The sequence below is a fragment of the Phyllostomus discolor genome, chromosome 4, assembly GCF_004126475.2.
Source record: "Phyllostomus discolor isolate MPI-MPIP mPhyDis1 chromosome 4, mPhyDis1.pri.v3, whole genome shotgun sequence".
Lineage (NCBI taxonomy): Eukaryota > Metazoa > Chordata > Mammalia > Chiroptera > Phyllostomidae > Phyllostomus > Phyllostomus discolor.
The window spans coordinates 169,074,322-169,095,897 of record NC_040906.2 but is presented as its reverse complement, the minus strand read 5'-3'; the positions used below and the strand labels follow the sequence as shown (position 1 = coordinate 169,095,897).

General features: G+C 42.5%; 1 protein-coding gene across 6 annotated transcripts in view; it reads left to right on the top strand.

Moving 5' to 3' along the window:
* FYN (FYN proto-oncogene, Src family tyrosine kinase) overlaps positions 1-21,576 on the top strand; it is a 201,851-nt gene that overhangs the window by 10,033 nt on the left and 170,242 nt on the right. For 4 of the 6 annotated variants that reach the window (XM_036024580.1, XM_036024578.1, XM_036024584.1 and 1 more), the window contains exon 2: positions 13,282-13,321. The exons of the other annotated variants lie outside the window; for them this stretch is intronic. The gene's annotated coding sequence lies outside the window, so the exon portion shown is untranslated. The remainder of the gene's footprint in view (positions 1-13,281; positions 13,322-21,576) is intronic. 6 annotated transcript variants of the gene reach the window in all.

Here is a 21,576-nt window from a genome sequence, read left to right as displayed (position 1 = left end):
CAATTACCTCCTAATAAATGATGCCTTAGGTTGTTAATTAATTCCTGACATGAGGAATCCAGTGCGAAGAGAATTTTTGTGACTGGCCCAAGGTTATATATCCAGTTACTAATTTAACTTTTTAAAATTATTATTATTATTATTATTATTATTTTATCCTCACTTGGGAGAGACAAAGGTGAGAAGGCCCCAGGAAGAGGAAACCCAGGGAAATGGAGAGTTCCAAAATGATACTGAGCAAGGGTGGCTTCCTACTGATCTCTACTTAAAGTATGGATCTCTACTTAACAAAATAGAGGTTCAGGACTTTAGATACAAAGAATACAAGAAACTAAGAGGCTAGGCCCTCTTTGGAGGCGGAGCTCAGGCCCTAATGCAAGTGAAGCCTCACGTGCTAGCCCACTGCTTACCTCCTGCTGTGTGGCCTGGTTCCTAACAGGCCAGGGACCAGTGCCATCCTGCTCTGTGGCCCAGGGATTGGGGACCCCTGTTCTAGAAGAATGACCGGTTTGTATGTTGTGCTTTTTAAAATCCTGGATGTGTGTTCTGGGACCTCTGAGACCTTGCATCATGACCAGCTGACTTAGTGGGGATAATATTTTGAACTGGTATTCAATTTACTTTCCCTTTTTGCTAATTCTTGTCGCCCCAGGAGTCTCCCTCATTGACACTAAGGATGCCATTACTTCAAGGGGAGGACAGACTATTGTCTAGGACAAAGAAGACATTGTTCAGCTTGACTTTCAAAACAAGCACTTGAAACATGTTTTAGAGATCAGAGTTAGCCCAGGCCTTCCTTTAAGAGGCAGGCTTTGTTAGAAGAAAAATGATTTGTGGATTTCAAGGAGCCAGATCTCAGAAGGCCTGGCATATATTGTGTAGTAAGCCATGAAGGAGGGAGGCTGCCGGAAGGAGGAAATACCTTCCTGGGTTGGAGAATGGAGCATGTAGAGGTTTGGATGAGACTAGAGATGAGAAATGAATCGCTGGGATCCCCCACTCCAGGGGGATGGAGGATAATCTGCTTGCAGGCAGTACTTGAACCCTGTGTCCTGTTTGGAACTCTGGAAGGAAAGCACCTTGTGATGCGCCCTGCAGTGGGGCATGTTTAGGCAGAAACTAGCCCTGAGATGATGTCCCCTCCCAGTTCCCCAGTGCCTGCATGTGGTATAGAGAAATCCTGATGGTCCTGCAGCCCCCTCAGGCAGATGTGGAGGTGCTAAGGGAGTCGGGTGGAAGAGGCCTCAGGTCAGAATGAAGAGGGCACAGAATGGACTGGGCCAGTTTCACTGCTGAAGGCAGGCAGGGATCATGACTGCAGGTATCCACCAGTCACACCAGCAGAACCAGGCCAACAACATTCGAAGACAAAGGGATGGGACGCCTCAAGGAGGCCAGTGAGGGCTTGGAAGCAGAACTTGGACCAGACTCTGTCCCCATCCTGTGGTAGCCTATCATCTTCCCCTGGGGGGAAGGAGCAAAAGGGAAAGAAACACAGCCACAGGCAGTTTGAGATGCATTTAATTTGACTAATTGCCCTGAAGCAACTACAATTTCAAATCTGAAGCAATAAAGTTATCTGGAAGTAGCAAAGTTGTTTTCCTATCATAAGTAGAAATGTAGTGGTCATGATCAAGGTGCAGTCAACTACAGGAAATGAAGTAACATCTTTTGTATACAGCTAAGTAGTAAGTGTAAATTTCAAACCTGCCACACTACATTTGAGCTGTATTTTAGTATGATTGCTGCTGCTGCTGCTGCTGCTGGAGGCAAATTGGCTTACTTGTATCCTTATAGTATGCTTTTTCCTTTGAGTGAATTGTGGGTTAACATTCCTCTATGCTAGGTTCATTTTAGAGAAGTGGGATGATCTCTCCCCTCAAGGAGCAGAGTTGTCCACCAGATATTCCAAAGTATAGTGGAGATTTGGGCTTTCCATTGTTTAGTAAGAGGCAGTTCTTCTGGACACCCTGGAAGGAAGGACCTCAGTTGCCATGGAGCCTCAGGTCCCAGGAAAGTGTTAGAATTTCAGGCCTTTCTCCATGAACATCCTGTGATGCTGGAGGCAAGAAGAGAATTTTCACTGGCTGTGATCCTTCCACACTTTAAAAGTTCCACATTTTAAAGGTACCAGGGCAAATACTAGTGATTGTAGTCTCTGACTATGAGAGGAGACGCTCCTCATCTTTATTCCATCCTCATGGACTAAATAAAGCATGAGTTTATGAAAGGATTCATTTCCAAGTATAATTCATAAGTAGTTACTAGAACACTCAAATGAGAGAGAGGGGGAAAAAACCAGTTAGCTCTTTTCAATTACCTTTCATTTCTCTTTGACATTCATACAAGGGTGATACTGCATTTAAGAAGATGTTTTCAAACCTGCTGTTTCTTAAAGTGCCTAGTAATTTTGGCAGAGAAATCTTTAGTCTAGCTTTAAAAAGCATCCATTTGGCAGGGTGGAGTGAGGTGGGACATTGCCCGTTGGGATACCGCTTTCGTATTTTCCTACCAGAAAATTACTGTGACGTTTTGAGCACGTTTTTTCCAAATGTAAATATGTTTTATATTTTCCCTTATCTGTCAGTGGGAGCCAAGAGAGCTGGAGGTGGGGGGACCCTAACATTTACTGAAAGGAGTCACTAAAGTAATTAAAATTATAGAATTTTTAAAAATGTTGATTTATTACCTGACAGATCGATTTATAATATTTTGGGCCTATAAAATAGTTTTATTCAAATCTCAAAAATAGAATTTCTAAAAATTAAAAACATGTCCATATACATTAGAGCAAAACAAAACTTTTTGTAAAGATTATCTAAACATTGAAAAGAACATGAGGCTAACTCTTCTTGGTAGATGTGCACTCACCTTACTCAGCTTTTTCTCCGTGTGTCTCTAGTGCTCATGTCACTGCTTTTTTAAAAGGAAGAATGAATTGTGTTTAATTCTTTCATAAAGTTGCCCATAATCTCCTTCAAAGTTGTACTTTATAGTTAATATTTGAAATTGTTACTATGTTCAGTTGGCATTTATGTACATATAATAATATTTTTAACTGAGAAAATAACTCTTTCTAGACATATACTTAAGTTGAGAGTAAATTCTGTAAATGGAGACTTCTCTCAAACTTTTTTTATATTGAAATTTGTGAATATTTTAGTCCAAATATTACCACAGGTCTTTTTACCCCTATTCAGGATTCTTACCTTCAGTAAGTATTTTTAAAAGACAAAACCTATGAAAATAAGTTCCTCAATGGTCCTTTCAAATGTTTTATCACATTTAGATGACACAAAATCATAGATCTTTATTATTTCACTCCATTCTTATACAGAATATAAATGCACTCAGTTAAAACTAGGAGCACCATTAAAAGGTCACCACAACTTGAAGTACTCCAAGACAATACAATTTCAGAATTAAATCTTGGTTACCGCTTGAGTGCTCATAATTTAGTGTGTTCAGTTCCTCCTTTGCTTTGTTGTCTATGACTACAATTGGCTAAAGGCTTCAGAAGCTGAAGTGTCAGTGCTTTGATCAAAGATTTATAACTGCTTTGGAAAAGAATGCACCCACACTTTATAGAATTCATCTATCATACCATCATGGCACACCTATGTTGATTTAGAGAGTCATTGCTCGAGCAGTTCTAAAATCTGGTTTATGATGACAGGCAGCAAAATAGAAGGCAGGTACTACCATGCTGAAGTGGGGTTTTTTTGTATTTACGAAACACTGTCACAAAAATTTTGTAGTTCAATTTTTCTAAATATTTGTCAATTTCTACATCTACGCGTATTGTTTCTTTGGCATTCAGAAGGACATAGCTACTTGTTTGAATGCAGTTATAAATCATATGTATGCTATACTCAATTCCAAGTAATTTCTTTACCATAGACATCTTAATTTAGTAAGGACAATTGCTTTTAGCCTCACAAAACTTTCATTTGTGTTACATTGCAAAAACAAATAATTTCATCTCCTGTATTACTTTTCACAATTTATAGTAGCAGTCACAATAACATGAAATATTTTACCAGTGACAGAATGAATCTCCACAAGCTTTATTTTTGTCTCAGGGAATGAAAAAATCAAATTATTATTGGAATTGATTAATCTTTCTGTTTAAAATACCTGTTAATACTAGCATAAAGATGGAATCACTTAACTGTTCATTTTCTTCTTCTACTAATAAAAGCAATACATTAAAGCTATCACTTCACTTTCTATATATGAACAAAAACCTAAACTCAACATTAAGTAGAATCAAAAAAAGCAGCCATTTGATATAAAAGAAAAGTCTTGTTTCCCAGAGCACTGTGTTAGTGAGCCTCCCACTGCTACAGGTGTTAAATTGCCATCCCGGGCACAGTCCTGCTGCAATGACTAGTAACATTTGGAGTAGTTGCTGCTGCTCTTGAGCAGTTTGGTGACTTTGGGTTTACATCTTAAATGATAGCACTCTGGCTTTCATGGTGGATAATAAATACCAATAAATATTTTGTGTCAGTGAACGTTCATCGTCACCTTTCCCGAAAAACAGGAATTTGGTACTCAGTTTTTCATTAAATTTCCATTTTTTAGCTCATTGCTGCTAAAACGGATATTGCAAAGTAAAATAGCATAACTATTAATAAATGACAAAAACACTGCGATGAGAGCAGTCACACCACTCTTGAGAAGGCCTGTTTCCACAAATGTTTCACATACACCTCACCCGTAACTTTCACTGATGCCTATTGACCCCTCTGCCTGGTGTTTCGTGTATCTCAAGCTGTAGCATGGGTCATGGCACAACTGGCCAATAGCATCCAGAGTCTGGTAGAGTTGAGACTGGAAGGAGTTAGCTCTGTTTAGCTGCTCATGTCCAAGGGCTTTTAGTTTTATTGGTGAGCATCCTTCGTGTTGTCGTTGAAAGGGGGTGTTTACTTGAACCAAGATTGGAAAGGACAAAACAAGATGGATTGCCGTTGGTCACCTTTCAGAATTAATCACATGTTAAGGTGAAAATTCTCTTCACCATGCAGTTATCTCACCCTTGATAGGCAAGACTACGGCAGAAGCTGGAAGTGTATATGCACCAATCTTCGAGCATTTTAATGCAACTCTTAGTAATAATACTTGGTTTAAAAAAATCTGGACAAATGCTGAACCCAGCTGGCTGCTGGAACAGTAAGTAAAATTTAGCAATTTCACAAACAAGCCAAGGTGTAAGGTCACCCTAGTTATAGATCCCATTTTCTAATCTGCTTTGCACCATCCTTTTCGGTCTGGACTATTCTGCTAACATTATGGCTCTGCCTTCCATTATTGTTGACTTCCAGTCCCACTCCCACAATGGCTGAGTGAGCTTTTTAAAATCTATGTGAGATCACATTGCTGGGTAAAACCCCTCACTGTCTTCCTGTTACATGAAGTCCAGCTTTTCATGCTCCCAGTGTCGAACCCGTGCCTTGCCTATCCGTTTTCTTTGCCACTGTTGCACATGAGAGCTGCTAAATATATTTTCTCAAAGGAATGAACATGTAGCATCTTGCTAATCTATGGCAATAAGGAAATTGAAGTCCAAATTTCTATGTCCTACATATTATTTCTATCTCTGTTAGCAAAGTTGGACAGCAGAATGTGTCACAGAACTAAATCCTCCCCAGAAGCAGAGGCATTGCGATGCCTGCAGACCATTCTGATTCTCTAGTCTTCCAGCCCCTCCCTAACTAGGGAAGTAAGTGTGAATTATAGGGAGTCTATTGTTTCCACTGGTCAGAGATTTTGTGTGAGCTATGGGAGTCTATTGTTTTCCCCAACAGGTCAGGGACTTTGTTTGAGGTTCACTTGGTATACATGCGGAGGAGATGCTTCTCTGATTGATGTTGGGAGAACTGGGGCAGACGGTGGTGGTGGTAGAGGAATACCTACTTGGGAGTCATGATTTTGAGATCTTGCACAACTGGTTTCTGTTGGATCTCTTTTTTAAACATGCCACTGTTCAATTTCATCATGAATGCCTTTCCAAGGACAGTAAATGGTTCCACACACTGTGACATCGTTTCCATGGCAACTAATGCATTTTAGCAAAGAGAGACTGCCAGAAGTAGGCTAAAAAGGACAAATACAGAAATGGCACAGTATAAAATATGGGACAATGTGTGTTGTAGTAAAGATTTTTTTCCCTGACTTCTTGTTTAGGAAAAACCTGTATTACTAGATCTTGGCTTCTTCGCTCTTACTGATAAATTTTCACTGTACCCACCACTGTCTGGTGTTTTGCTGACATATTTTCTTCAGCTAGTACTCAGATCCGTTTGTTTGCTTTGACATGATATATTCCATCAGCATACAAATGTTCGTAATTTCATCAATTTTAGAAATATATTATCTTTACCTTCGTTGCCTTCTCCTCTGGCAGCCACCCCACTTCTCTGCTGCTCTTTGTAGCAGAGCTCCTTGAGAGGTATTGTCTACACTACCTGTCTCTACACCGCATTTGTTTAAAAATCAGAGCCTTTCCAGCCAGGCTTTTACCCCACAACTTGATCCAGTTGGCCTCACACTAATCCTCTAAGGCTATTACAGTTGTCCTCTTTTGTTTATTTAGAAGCTAACATGACTAAGTATGCATTTCAAATAATTCTACCAAACATCAAGCCCATGTATGAGCATGTATGTAAACCCTGGTTAAAAGTGTATGGGGGATCATGTTATCCTCCTTTTTGCATCTTCGTGTATTTGGATTATTTTGTTATATGATCATAGAAACCCCTTCTGTGCTGTTAAATAAACCCTGAGTGGAGGGCAGATAGCAGTCAACTTCCTACTTAAAAGAAGGAGAAACCACAGAACAGATCTTACATAAAGATAGTAGCAAACCAGCCTATGGAGTGGATAATGCCTTCATTTATGTTCAGTTGGGCCACATAATGCATTTAAAAATTTAAACTAGCACTTTAAGATTGCACAGTTTTGTATCATAACTGAGATTTCTAGCTTCTCTTGAAAAAATTGGAAGTTCTGGCAAAACTAAGGGCAACCTCTCCTGACTACAGCCTGCCCAAGCAGCGTTGCGGCTGTCCTCGGGACTGGGAGGGCTCTTCAGCCCCCCCAGCTCCTTTGTACCTGCTCTGTTCATTTACTCGACCTGCTGGCCTGGCCACTGTGGGTTTTTTTAATACGTGACCCTTGCCGCACCCGCTTCCCTGAACCCATTCACAGAGCAGATAAATAGCAGAGCTAGGAATGGAACTTGGTTTCCAAGCCAACTGCTTCCTCTCTGGCTAAGGACCAAAATTCTGTATTCTGAAACACAGAATTTGTAGGCCAGTAGTGAGATTTTATAGGTCAGTGGTGAGATGCACCCTTAGGTGTTAGAGCCCACATTTTGCACTTTACTAATTAATTGAAAAAGACCCCGCAGCTAATTGCGCTGGGTACCTCGTCATATTTGTGATGCCTCCCCCTCTTGTTTGCTTCACTGCTATCAGAAGTCAGTTGTATGTGCTGTCAGTCGTGACGTGCAAGATGGAGGTGCTGCAAGGAGAGTGTTACCGCTTATGTGTTATGGGGGCGGAGGCTGGGTGCAGGTGGGCAAAGCAGGGAGAATGGGGACATCTGTATTACTGTCAACAATAAAAATAAAGTTAAAATTTTTTTTAAAAAATCTGGCCAGGAGGGAAAGGCAATATCCTCATACTAGGGGGTTCAGGTTTTCTATGAGCGTGTATTACGTTTTTGGTGAGGCAAATGAATATTTATATAGAAGAAGTAAGAACAAGGCAGTAGGACAAACTACATACAACACCGGCCCAGCCCAGGGTTGTCCTCCCAGTGTGAGAGACTTGAGGATGTTCCCTGGCCATTCTCTCCCAGACTAGACCCTTTTTTTCTGAATTCCCTCAGCATGATATCAGTGTGCTGAATATTCCTTTGAGTAGCATTGATATGTTACCAACTTTGTCACTGCCCTGTGCTCTGCTCCGTTTTGAATGTGCACTGAGCACTCGCTGCACCTTTACTAGGGTGGGTAGGGTGGGAGAGGAGGTTTCAGGTGCTGCCATCTCAAACCCTGTTAGAAGGTTTGCGTTTGCAGGGGGACACAGGATAATGAGCTAGTCTAGGGCCAGAATGAATGGCTAGAGGAAAAGACATTTTTCTCGGGGGGAAACAGGGTAGTGAGGAATACCCACAACAAAGAGCCTTGTCTGAGCTGGGTCCTGTCTCCAGGGTTTGCCCCAACTGTTGGACACACAAAAGGTTGTGGCGACCCTGAGCGTGGACGGTCCCAGACACTGCACTTCGTGTCTGTGCAGCTGTGGAGGCATCTGGGAGGCCACTGTGAGAGTGGGCCTGTTCCTGGGCTTCAGGCAGGGAGCCAGGGGCCACCCCTTCACCAGAGAACATTGAGGAGCTTCTGTGTACCCTCCGCATGTGTCTCAGCTTTCTTTGGAATTGTGGCAGAGTCAGGCCCTGCCTGGTCTTTTTTGTGCCTTGGGTCCTAAGTTAAGAATAACTGAAGAAATACGGCCCCTGTTGACACACTTGATAGAGAAGTTGCTGTCAAATGACTGTTTTATCCTCAGTCACCACTGACATCACACCAGCACATACAGCTCCGAGGTTCTCACTTCAGTTTTGGGTGAATAGAGCTATGATCGTTGGAGCAGAAAGAAGCCATTCAGATGTGAATGTGTGAAGACGCGTCTGGTAATGTGCAGATGTTTTTTTGGCAGATCAATGAATATTTTAAATCTTTTGCAAGTAGTAAAAAGGGTTGAATTGAGAAGATTCTGTAGCAAGAGAAAAGTATACCACATTTCTCTCCCAATCTTCCTTTTCTTAAAACAGGTAAACAAAATTCAAACCATGATTTTAATCTTGGATTTGTCATGAACCCCTTAAATCTCCTTCACCACATATGATGTGTGATTATGATTCTAAAGTATTGAATCTCAGTTTCTCAGTCCCAGTTTTGAAATAAAACAGGAGACACTAGGGAATATTAAAAGTAACAGCAGAATCTCCAGATTGGCTATTGTTAATTTGTAGCTAAAGACACGGACAGGGCTAAATGGAAAGAGAAGGTCATCTTCTGGCTATGGATATGCACTGTGTGATACGTGGGTACAGCCTTTCTCCCCAACACACACCCCTACTGTTGCCTGTGGTAGGAGTGAGTGGGGTGGGTTTGATTCAGTGCAGTTCCTTTCCTTTCCTCCTTGTCAGTCATTTCTTCATCAGGTCCTCTGTCACGGCCCCTCACCACCCTCACGCCTTGACCAGATGGTGCTCGTCCCCCTTGTGTTGTAGGCACTGTACTCAGTGTGTCCTGGCCAGACGGACTGGCATTCGAGCAGGGGAGACTGAAACAGGTAGTAAATAAAGTGCTGTAAGAAGAGAGAAGAGAAGAAATCTAGTTCTGCATAGAAATGGAACCAAAGAAAACAAAAGTGAAAAGGTGATTTCTGTGCTGGACCCTATAGACCAGTTAGGAGAAAAGTATACAGACCCAGCAGGGTTAGTGAGACCGGAATGATGATGCTAACTAAGCCCAGGAATATGCTGAGGGCTGCATCTATTTTTCTGTCCCTTCCTGGGGGAGAGGTGGGTTGAAAATACACTGGTCAGAGGAAGCAGAACCATGTCCCCAATGGGCTGACTCCTAAGTTGACATGCCGCCTCCACCAGCCTACCACCATCCTCTTACCCACCGCTCTGTGCTGTAGCATTATCAAGCCTCTCAACATTCTCTGAACATGTGGCCGATGCCCCTTTGACTGTGTCTTATTACCCCGCTGCCTGCTCTGTCTGGTCATAAGTTGCCTTTGGTAGGTGCCTATTGGAGATGTCCCCTAGGAATCTGGAAATAATGGAAGTGGTGGGCACTAGGTCAAAGTTGAGGGCTTCTCAGTTTTGCTTTTAGATTTTTCTCTAAAAATAAGAACCGTTCTATATTCTCCCAAAGATGGAAGATTTGATCTGCTCTAAATAGCTGGGAGTTCAGTAGTCCCCCTTTATCTTCAGGGATACATTCCAAGACCCAGAATGGATGCCTAAAACCATGGAGAGTACCAAACCCTATGTTTCTTCCTATACATACATACACTTCGTGTCTTCTCTTTGGAGTGTCTGAATTGCCAGCACCACTACTCTTGAGCTTTGGGGTCATCACTAAGTAAAATTGGGGTTACTTGGGCACAACAAGCACTGCTGATCTGATAACCAAGACGGCTACTAAGTGAGTAACAGGCGGGGAATGTATACTGCATGGACACTCTGGACAAAGGGATGATTCACATCCCAGACTAGAAAGAGGAAGATGCCGTCTGCTACCCAGCACAGTGTGCAATTTAAAACTTATGAGCTATTTTTTTCTGTAATTTTCCATCTAATATCTTAGGACTAAAGGTAACTGAAACCACAGAAAGTAAAACCATCAATAACAGGGTACTACTGTCGTTCTTTCTGTCAAGGCTTTGTCCTTTAGTTTCTATTGCTCCCATGGATCACAGATTTGTAACATTTATGTGTCAGCTTTTAATCTGAGGAATCTGGGTTATTTAAGCCATGTTTCTCAAACAAAACATCAGCACTAATTCAGCAGAAAAAATAAAAGCATGGAAAATGTCCTAATGCCCACAAGCCCACAATTGATACATAGTCAAGTATTTAAAATGTCTGTGTAACTACCTCATTTTTCAGACTATAAGAGACCCCCCCCATTTGGGAGGAATAATGGTTGTTAATGCTACTGTTGAGTTCTGTTTACATTTACATTGGTGAAATATTAAGTTATTTATGTTATTAAATATTTTACCACAGTTTTGCTTCAAACATTTTTTTCCTATTTTCCTCCTCTAAAACCTAGGTGTGTCTTATGGTCTGAAAATACGGTACATGTGCACACCCCTCATCTACACACACACAGGGGATGGAGGGGACCTATCTGGCCTTAAGCCTTAGAAACTTACACTTGAAATAGTCTAAACATATAGATTTCAAATAAAGATAATGTAGGAAAATAACTGGTCAAAATGATTTTTTAAAGAAAATGAAGGAGTCATTTAGATAAAATGTGCCACTTTTTCACTTGAAACATTTCATGACCAAAATTTATTTATTCCCAACTTTTCAGAAACATAGCCTTTATTTAAGAAAGAGATGCATGGCTTTTAAAAACAAACACCTCTCTTCATTTTAGATGGGGTTGCCACGTGAATGTCACTTCTAGGCAATTCTGTTTCATCCATCCCTATCTTCTTTGAAACAGTGGAGCTGGTATCTAAAAATATCTAAGGTTCCATGTGCTTGTTGGGAGTCTTTGAAGTTAAAGCTGTGACATCCTTCTGGTTTATGGCTGCAGGATGATGTGTATATATGTATTGTCTTTGTTAATTAGCTACATCTGCTTAGTAAGCCTGAAACAGAAATCAGATGATTCTGTCTGTACATATATGGATAAGATTCCTTGTGCAATAGTGAGCCCAAAGCTCCAAGCGGCTTTTCAGTTTTCCTTTTGTTATTGGTTGCTAAAGTGCTGTGAGTGAAGGCTCATTCTTTCACAGCCTGTTGTTGAGTTGGGTGTCCTGTGTGGTTGCAGTTGTGCTGCATGCCTGAGAGAGGCTGTTTCCCCAATACTTTGGAAAAGGGTAATCGTTCTTCAGCTGCTTCTTCTGTGGCAGATGAAGAAATCGTTTACCTTGCAAATAGAAAATTCCTTTCTACAAATCCAGATGACAACCTTCCTAAACCTCTGTGACAGCGTACAAGACTGAAAGTCAGACTTTCTCTGTATGTATGTTCCCTTTGGTAAAAAGTTCTCATAGTACTGTATTACTCTGTTCTAGTTATAGGGAGGCTGTTTAAAATTTCTGGACGGAGAAAATTCCCATTTTTTACAGTTTGGCAATGTCTAGATCCCAGTGGTTCACCAGAGGAAAAGGCATGTATTGCCTGGTGGCAGCTCCTTGGTTAGGACAGCATGTGTCAGAAGCAAGAAAGAGGTGGAGTGAGGTGGGTTGCTAAGGGCCAGGCCATCACGGCATGCTCATTTCTTTAGCACATTCTCGCCCTCCAGCCTCCACGCTGGTTCTCTTGCATGTCAGCCGTGAGTTCATGATTTGAATGCCCATCTGTAAAAGACAATATATGAGTTTCTAATTCTCTTCCCTGTGGTCATTTTTTCTTTCCTTTATTCTGAATCATCTTTGATTAAACAAAACAAAGATGTTACTGTTAATTATGCATCCTTTGAAACAGCACAAAAATTCTCCTTTGTTTATGTGGCAGGGGGTGGTTTTAATGGGCGTAGTAATTTATGATGGTGTTTTAAACTGTGGACCAGGAAGAAAGATGCTAAGATTCACACTGAACAAAATTTGAGTCTCTACTAAGACAGGAAAAATTGCTTCTGCTTTTTTTTTTTCAGATTCCTCAAACTTTTACTTTCTGCCCAAAACATATTACTGTCAACACAATTCCATTCAACCATTTTTATTGTTCTCATTAGAAACCTTATTAAAACTGAAGTCATGTTCAAACAGCTAAAATTGCAAGCAATAAATGAGGTGCTAAAATATTGGCAGGTTCTAGACAGTGTCTGAGCATACTGGAGATCTGCCACCCCCCTGCTGGCACTTTGAAGATTGATGTGAAGTGGGCACGGGTGCCATCAGAATTGGCACTCGGCTTTGCCAGGGCCTTGGCACAAGGTTCTAAGGTAATCCTGAGCCTAGACTTCCATGGACAAGTTGGTACAGGCTGGTGAGTTGGCAAGCCTCCCAGAGAGGAGAACCCCAGCTGATGAGAAATGGGGGTCATTGCAAAAAAGGTTGTTTTGACAGTGAGGCCCACCCACAGTCAGATAGGAAGTGGAACAGATATGCACTCGGGCTAGAGGGAAATTTAAGCCAAATATAAGTTGGACAAGACCTTGGAAAACTCAAAGACTCACTTTTAGTGTGTCCCATCTATGGGTGACTTTCAGATACTCTGAAGAAGGGTGTGTGTGTGTGTGTGTGTGTGTGTGTGAGTGAGAGTGTGTGCTCATTTAAGACTTCTGTTATTATTCCTGGCTCCTGAAAGTTAAAATCTTTTGCTAGCATCTTTGGTGGTATAGGGCCAGGTCTTTGCACTTTCAGGTGGGTGTTTATGGCAACTGTGACTTTGCAACAATTGTGTGAACAAGAAAAAAATTGTGGGCAAATTGATTGTAGCAAATGGAAATTCTATGGTGGTGTTTTGTAGGTGGTTTACAGAGTGGTTAGTTCTCATTTTTTTCTTTTACAGTTGTTTGAAGAAGCAGGATGCTGATCTAGACGTGGAAAAAGTAAGTTGACACGTTTCACACTGAGAGCACATGCCTTATAAATTAAAAAAGATTTCCTGTTGGAACCCAGGGCTTGGTCCATTTTGAACTTGGGATTGTGAGTCTGAGTCCCTAAGTGTCTAAGTAAGAAGTAGAGCTGGAGCTGGTATATGAAAGAAAGTCTTAGTTCAGTTAGGTGAACCTGCTGTTTTCTGCTCTCCCAAGGTTGAATTGTAATGCTCAATTTTGATAAGCATGAGAACATACAGTCACACCTTGGTACTTGTCAGCTTCACAACTCGCCAAATCCTATAAACATCACATTTTGACGAGAAAAAGTATTTCAGCCTTGGTGCTTGCTTGGGACTCCTTGCACTTGCTAGAACTTGTATGGTCACAACACTGCCCCACAAGAGAAAATGCTTCATCGTTTGGTGCTCACCACAAGTTCTAGAACGAATTAATGGCGAGTACTGAGGAACCACTGTATGTTTTAACTGTAATATATGTCTCCCACCCCAGAAATAGAATGGAACAGCTTCCCTGTGCCTGATGAGCCTTCAGGGATTGGTGAGCAATGGGTAGCACTCCGCGTTCAAACTGGTTAAGGGAAGTCCTCTTTACCATTTGCTGTTGTTTCTCTCCAGCCTCAGAGGGCTGCTGCTCACCTCTGCCCTAGTTACACTTTTGAGTGGCAGTCACTGCGTAACAGGTTGTTCTTTCATCACCTAACGTTTGTGGTGCCCATTGGTGTTAGACACTGTGCCAGACTCTGTTGAGACAAGAATAAATGTGGCAGGTGAGTGCACAGGTACTTATTGTGTAATGTGATAGAGCTGTGCAGAAGGGGCTACCGAGACCCAAACTGAGGGCTGGCTATCCAGAGAAGCTACCTGATGGAGGGGATGCATGAAAGAACCGTGTATACGTTCATTCTGCAAATGTTAGCCGAGTCTTCTCTGCTTATACTTCGCTCATCCTCCAGATGCCTTGGGTTCCCATGAAAGGCTGAACTGAGTCTCACTAGCCACCCATGGGATCCTTTTCTGTCCCACGCTCCACTGCCCAACTCCATTGCCTTGCATGTAATTTGTCAGCAGTTCTGAGTTACATTCCTTGATTCGCTGGCCCCTCAGGGACTGCCACTTCACTATCTGAGAATGACTTGGGATTATTTCTCATTTTGAATTTGGGTGTAAGAGAGGTTCTTCTCCCTAAACCAGCACCATTCCATCTTTCAGTTGAGGAAGTACACTATCTGAAACATCCTTCTAGAACAGTTATGAACATCCCCTGATCTTTTGACCCATGCAGCCTCGTAGCTCCTGCAGAATGGTCTGTGATCTATTTCAGTCATGTAGCTCATAAAAACCAAGGGGACTCGGAAAATAAAAGGCCCTAGTCAGAGCCAAGCTGATGGGAGCTTTTTAAAATGGAATCCCTGGGTGCTTTATGTTTTGGCTGTGGAAGCCAGGGTTGGCAAAAGCACTCCCTCTGGGGGAGGAAGGGTAAGTACTGGGCCAGGCCAGACTCCCAGCAGGCTGGAACCTTTGGGAGCCAGGAGCAGCCTCAGGATAGTGGAGCACAGAATAACTGGAACCTGTGGCAGAGCAGTCCAGGAAAGGCCCGATGCCTGCTCCAGGCTGCAGGGTGTGCCCCACCTTGTGTAGCTCAGGCCGAGGTGAATCCTGTAACCACGAGAGGGAGAGGTCCAGTTTATGGAGGAGGCGGTTCCATTAACTCGTGTTCCCAGTACAACCCAATGCCTGGCTCACAGGAATGCTCAGTTAATGCATGGGAAGCCCTGGGTGTAATGAATTAAATTCTTGCTTCAGCTCTGCTGTGCACTTGCTCTGAGACCTTAGGCAAACCTTTTTTTCCTCTCTGGGCCTCATTTTTCTCATAAGTAAAGTAGTCTCTTTTTCAGGACCAAGTAAAATTCTTCATTTTTTAATTTAAAAACATAAACCACGCATATGTTTTCATTTTCTGATTTGGGCTTTGTGCCCCAAAAGAGTAAAGAGCTGTTAGCCACCAGTGTGAAGGGTGCTCAGTGAAGCCCATCACAGGTTGGGAGCTTCTTGAAGGCAGAGCCTGAGTGTTGTACCTGGAGGTCCAGCGAGTGTCCAGTGAAGGAATGAACAGTGTGACCGGCCCTGTCGTGTGGGGTGGGTGTTGGTACACACTGCGGGAACTCAGAATAAAAGAAGCTGAAAAGGAGGCGGGAAATGCTTTGTGGGCTGCGTGAGTTTGCACTGCCTCTGAAGGGCTCTGTCTGCGCCCTCCCAGTGGGGCGGTTCAGAAAAACATTGAACTGCTCTACCGGAGTTTGCTGCTTTAAGAGCTGTGTTTCCAAAGCCTGAATTCTGTCATCCTTTTCTAATGCTGATAGAACTATTTAACACAGATGTATCAGCTGTTCTTCTTGCCTTTGTGTATATTATCTGCCATTGTACAACTAAAGCTAGCAGTTGGCCAGTCCAAGTGAAAAAAGTCACAGAAGTCATAATACGTTTTTTAAGTGAATTTTAAATTTTTCCTTTCAGTTGAATATTTTTGAAAAGACAGAACCATGAATGGAAAATTAGCTTTATCTTGACATGCCAAAACTCAAAGATAAATAATAAATTCTGCAATCATTAACTACTCTCTATAGTTGATTGACTTCCACTACATACTGAGTACGCCCATGACCCTTACCATGAGTTGCTCGAGGCCCTGTAGTAACAGCAAGGATTCTAATCATTCCTTTCTGGGTCTAGAGCCTTCTTTTCTCCATATACTACCTTACCTTGAAACTGATATAATATTTGAGACAATGTCTGTGTGACCTTTTAAAAATGTTTTATGAGTAAGTGATAAAAAAAAAGCAGTGTTACTTTTTAGAGAGGTCTTCCTTGACACTCTGCCTCCACTCAGGATGGAGTTGCCCTACCGCCCACCTTGCACCTCTTCAAAGCTGTCTTGTGCTGTGCAGTTATTTGTACAATAACTGTGACTATCTGTGTTCTCTGTTGACATGTAAGCTTTGTTAGGTCTGAATCTTTATACCGTGCTAAGCCTAGTACCTGACTTCTAGTGTGCCCTCCTAAAAGGTTGACTTCAGGCATGAGTGAATGGCATGTGACCAAATTAAGGGGAAATGAGAGCCAATGAAAGCCACTTTGGTGGGTGGCAAAGTAAAAAATATTATTGTGTGTGCCAGAAATCATGTTTTCCTTCTTCGTCTCTGGGTTTTATCTGTGGAAACCACACTTGTTAATAGCATTAATGGAGATAAGATAATCAATCATTCCTTGGCTTTCTCTCCAAAAATACAAAGTTTCAAGCAGACAAAGGAATAGATAATTCTTAAAAATAAAGGAATTTGGGCAATCAAAGAAAATCTGAAGATAAAAGAGGGAAGGGTAGTAAGAGCACATGGGAAATATTAAAACTTTTTTTTTGCACAGAATCTTCTAGAATTATTGAAGGATACACTTCTGAGAATGGTTTTCGTAAATGAGATTTAAACATATAAAGTGTACCTTCTGAAAGTGAAACTTATAGTCAACTGAATTTTAAAGAATATGTGATCAGGTTATATCAGAGGAACAAAAATATTTTTTAAAGTAAAACTGATTAAATCAAATCATCTTATTTAGTCATTTAAATCATCATTTAAGTGGATTTGATTAAAATAATATCTACTGTGGTCATAACTCCTGTCAAAGGGCTGAGGAGAGAGGTTTGGTTTCCGTGTGTTCTGCGTGGCCTTTGCCTAGCACGACTAACAGTGTTTTGGCACCTGCCTTGAGAGAGGCCCCTGTCACTTCTGTGAGACCAAGAATTCCTTCATTGCTATTCCAGCCGTTTGCAGGGTTTAGATAGTTACCTTCAGGCCACAAATATGGCCACAGAGACTGTTGTCTATTTGATGGACACAGAGGCCTCCCCCTGAAAAAGCTGTTATTCAAACAGAAAAGCAAATAGAAAAATCACCTCCTGTTTAGAATTATTTCCTTTTTCGGTGAATTCCTTGAAATGAGCTAGTCTGTAAGTGTAGAATGTATTTAGAAGTTGCTCCATTTTTCAGTGTTTTTCTTTGTTTTCATAAGTCTCAAGATAAATTATGAAAATATCTTGGATTCTGTTTGGGGGCCTATAGTCTTGTGAAGACAAAATCTGCTTTTAAACAGGTGAGGATTTTGAGACTACATCTGAAAACAAGCTTTAAAACCACGGGAACGTGATTTCTACACAGCTAGTTGAGAAGTGGAAAAATTACTTCACACAAGGTTTTTCTTTAGTGGGAAGGAGTAGGATTTCCAGGGATCAGAAGGTCAGCAGTGCTGACCTGTGTCCAGAGGCTTGAGAATGCTGGCCACCGGGAAGACATGGGCTATGTCTGGGTGGGAATGTGGCAGAGGGGTGTGTGGCACTATCTCACTGTGTGTGCTGGTTGCTATAAGGAGGTGGGCGACAGAGTAGAGGGGGAAGAGAAGAGCAGGATAAGCCGAACTCCCTGCCATCTGTAGAAGCCAGTGTTTCCTGAATGGGGGTGGGGGAAGGGCTCACCAGGTGCTTGTGGGGACTGAAGAGAGCAGCTCCCATGAGCAGAGGTCCTTAGGCCATCTCTGATGTGCGTGCATAGGGCTGCCCAGACCCAGGGTGCATGGGATACCAAGTTTAGCCCCAGAGTCTGTAGGACGCCAAGTTAGCTTCCATTCTCCTTCCGCCTGCCTCAGACCCACACACAGATAGACCCATTCTGCCAGTGATCAGGCGTCAGGAAAGACCAGCGTCTGTGTCATTGAGTCATTACTGAGTAAAGGCCAGGCCTCACACAGCCTGCTGTCTTCATGGCTGGGGGTCAGGAAAGGAATGGCTTTGGGCTGAGTCGGCAGGGGGGGGTTGTTTAGGAAGGAGGGACTTGCTTAGAATTCTATTTTAGACTGAAGAGCAAATGTTTTTAGTGCTGGACCAAAAATAGTGGGTATGCATCACCTATAACTGACCAATTTTCTTTTACATAAATCCCTAGAGTATAAAACTAAGTGCTGCTGTCTAAGAAGAAAAAACACGCCTTGTGCCAATTGAAATTTCCAGGATAATAAATGATATCTCTTCCTAGACATTATAAACTCAGGAGGATATTTATGACTGTTGGAACAGCTACAGATAACAGCGTTTACACTGTAATTTAAGGAAAGAGTTGAAAAATTGGGGTGACTTGTCTAGCCTGGGATGCAGAACAGTTAATTCATTTTGTCTCTCAAACATTAATGAACACCTGTGGGCTAACCACCGTTCTAGTCCACATGTCGCCTCATTCAGTTGCCCCACTTTACAAGTGAGGAAAGCAAAGCGCAACACAAGTGAAATGATGTACCCAAAAACTTAACCTAGGAGGTGGCAAGATTGAAAAGTAGGTCTGGGACTTGGCACACCCTTCTCTCTCCACTCCACAGTGGGTGTTCCCTTGTTCTGAAGCTCAGCAGAGCAGAAGACAAACACTCATCATCAGCCTCATGTATTTAACTGGTAATTTTATATACATTTTTCATTTTCTCTTCACTGAATTTAAAAACTTTCTCCCTTATTTGTGGTTTTCAAAATGGTAAGGATTTTTTTTTATCAAGGAGAGATTAGAAAACTTAAAACAGGAACAATCTCTTTAAACCTGACCTGGTTTTACCAGGTTGTCCCCTAGGTGACAGCATTAGAATGACTTCCAGGGCTGGCATTTGGCAGCAGTGGGCTCCGGGGAGGCCTGTGGCATACTCATTTTCTCTCCACGGCCAGTGCCTAGGCTCGGGGGTCATCTTATTGTATTCTGCATCTCACAGAAGTCATCATTCTACGAGAGGAGAGCAGGTTGTTGCCAGGAGAGCTTGAGGAGACCGGCAGCCCACATTACAGCAACCCAGACTAGCGTCCACGACCCTGTGGGCTTTCTCCCGTGGCCACAAGATGCTGCATGATTTGTTTCCCCGCAGCCAGGCCTGCTGAGTAGAGGTTGGGACCCTTCGGTTGTCTGCCCTGCATAGACTTACTGTGTGCTTACGTCTTATGTAAAGGAGAGATTGTTAGTAAAATATGTATGAAGATTGGCTTAATAGATGTTTTTGTCTCTGTCCCCAAACAGTTTTAAAAGCAGAGCTGTACTCTTCCAAGACTGGTATGGAATAAGCCATAAACATACATTAAAAGTCAAGCTTTTTCCTTAAAGAAGGTTAATGCTGCCCACTTTTAGCCCGCACCAAAATTTTATTTAAGCAGAACACCTTCTGGATTAATTTGTTATGGCTGCCATAACAAATAACACAAATTTGGTGGCTTAAAACAACAGAGATTTATTGTCGTATGGTTTTAGAGGCCAGAGTTCAGTATCAAAATGTCAGTAGGACTAAACTCCCTCCAGTGGCTTTGGGAGAAAATCTGTTGTTTGCCTCTTCCAGCTCTTGGTGGCTACAGGTGTTCCTTGATTTGTGGCCATGTCACTCCAATCTCTGCCTTCGCACGGCCTTCACCCCTGTGTGCTCCATCACATCTCCCTCCACTTCCCTCTTATAAGGCTCCTGCAATGGCTTTTGGCCCAGAGGGTAATCCAGGATTCGCTCCTCCTCCCAAGACTCTGAACTTTGTCAAACCATATTGTACCATGCCATATGAAGTGATATTCTCAGATTGCAGGGATTAGGAAGTGAGTATCTGGAGGAGGAGGTAGATATTTTTCTGCCTCCACAACTTCTCTTTAGGAATTTCTATATTTTTTATTTCCTGAAATGTAAAGCTTGCATCCAGTTGTTTCACACATTACTTTAGTGAGTTGATTTTCCTAGAAGGGGCCACTTGGAAGACCTAAGACCTGACTTTATCTCCTAGGCCTCCGAATAGTCAAGGCCATGCCTATCTTCTTCCTCAGACTGGGATTAACATGAGGATGAAGAATTCTGGGCTCTGAGAGTGGGAAGGGTACTTTGAAATCAGATCTTCTCAGTCTTGGGGGGAAACTGAGATTGGAGATGCAGGGTCAGCAGAGTCAGGACCAGAGATGGGACCAGCACTTACCACTTCAGCCCACCTCTGCCACTATGTTTCTGCAACCCCCCAAGCTGTCTTTCGTAACGTAAACCCCTGGGTCCTGTTTCATGAGAGAGCTCTTCAGCACCTGGAATCCCATTCCTGTGAATCCTGCTTTTCTAGGGCAACAGCTCTGGTCCTTACAAATATTCTTACACATCATTCTGGTTACTTCCTCCTAGATGTGTTCCTTTTATGTCATTGCCTCTTTAAAAATGTGGCTCTCACCATGTGTGGTTCAGTTGGTTGGAGCAGCATCCCATAAACTGAAAGGTTGCCAGTTCAATTCCCAGTCAGGGAACATACCTGGGTTGCAGGTACAGTCCCCAGTTGGGCTCACACAAAGGCAAAAGCAAATGATCAATGTTTCTCTCTGACATTGGTGTTTCTCTCCCTCTCTCTTCCCCACCCTTCCCTTCCCTCTAAAATTAATAAGCATGTCTTTGGGTAAGGACAATTAATTAATTAATTAATTAACTCTCAAAATTGAGCAGATTTGCAAAGATGGCTTACCCAGGATAGAGTAAGGCCTCTATGCCTAAGACTATTAGGTCTTAGGAGATGCACATATTTTCTTCATATTATATGCTATACTAATGCAGACCAAGATTAAATCATCTCTCATTTAGCCATTTTGTCATACCTTCAGCTTGCATTGAACTTGTGGTCAATAAGAATCCTTAAGACTTTAAAGTACGAATTGCTTTAAACATTTCCCCTTTGCCCCTGCCATGTGGAAGAGCAGGTTTCTGTCAGTAGCAGAATGGGATCAGCTCGGGATCCAGAATACAGTCCAGACAGGGATCTGGAGAGCTGGCAGATCCACGGGCTGGACAGTACTGGCAGCAGGCAGTAAATAGCAGCAGCTAGGACAACTTGGTAAGGCATAGCACTGGGAAAGTGCTTCCATAGGTGACAGTCTAGGACGACAGATGCTTAGCAGCCCCATTGTCTGGCTGAGCAGGTCAAGGGGCCAGTTGAGAGGAGTCCTGATGTGCAGGAACTAAACTCCAGCCAGGAAGCCGTTGAAAAGAACTGGGTCCAGAAAAACAAGTTACAAGAGTCAACTGCTGAAGTGGGGGTGGGGCCCAAGACAGGAGCTTGAGCCCAAAGAGTAAAATCCCCAGGTCTGAATCAGAGTCATAGCCTTAGTGTGAGTCTGTGTCAGTGGGTCAGTGGCCCGGAGCCTCACCCACTCGGAGCCTGGGGCC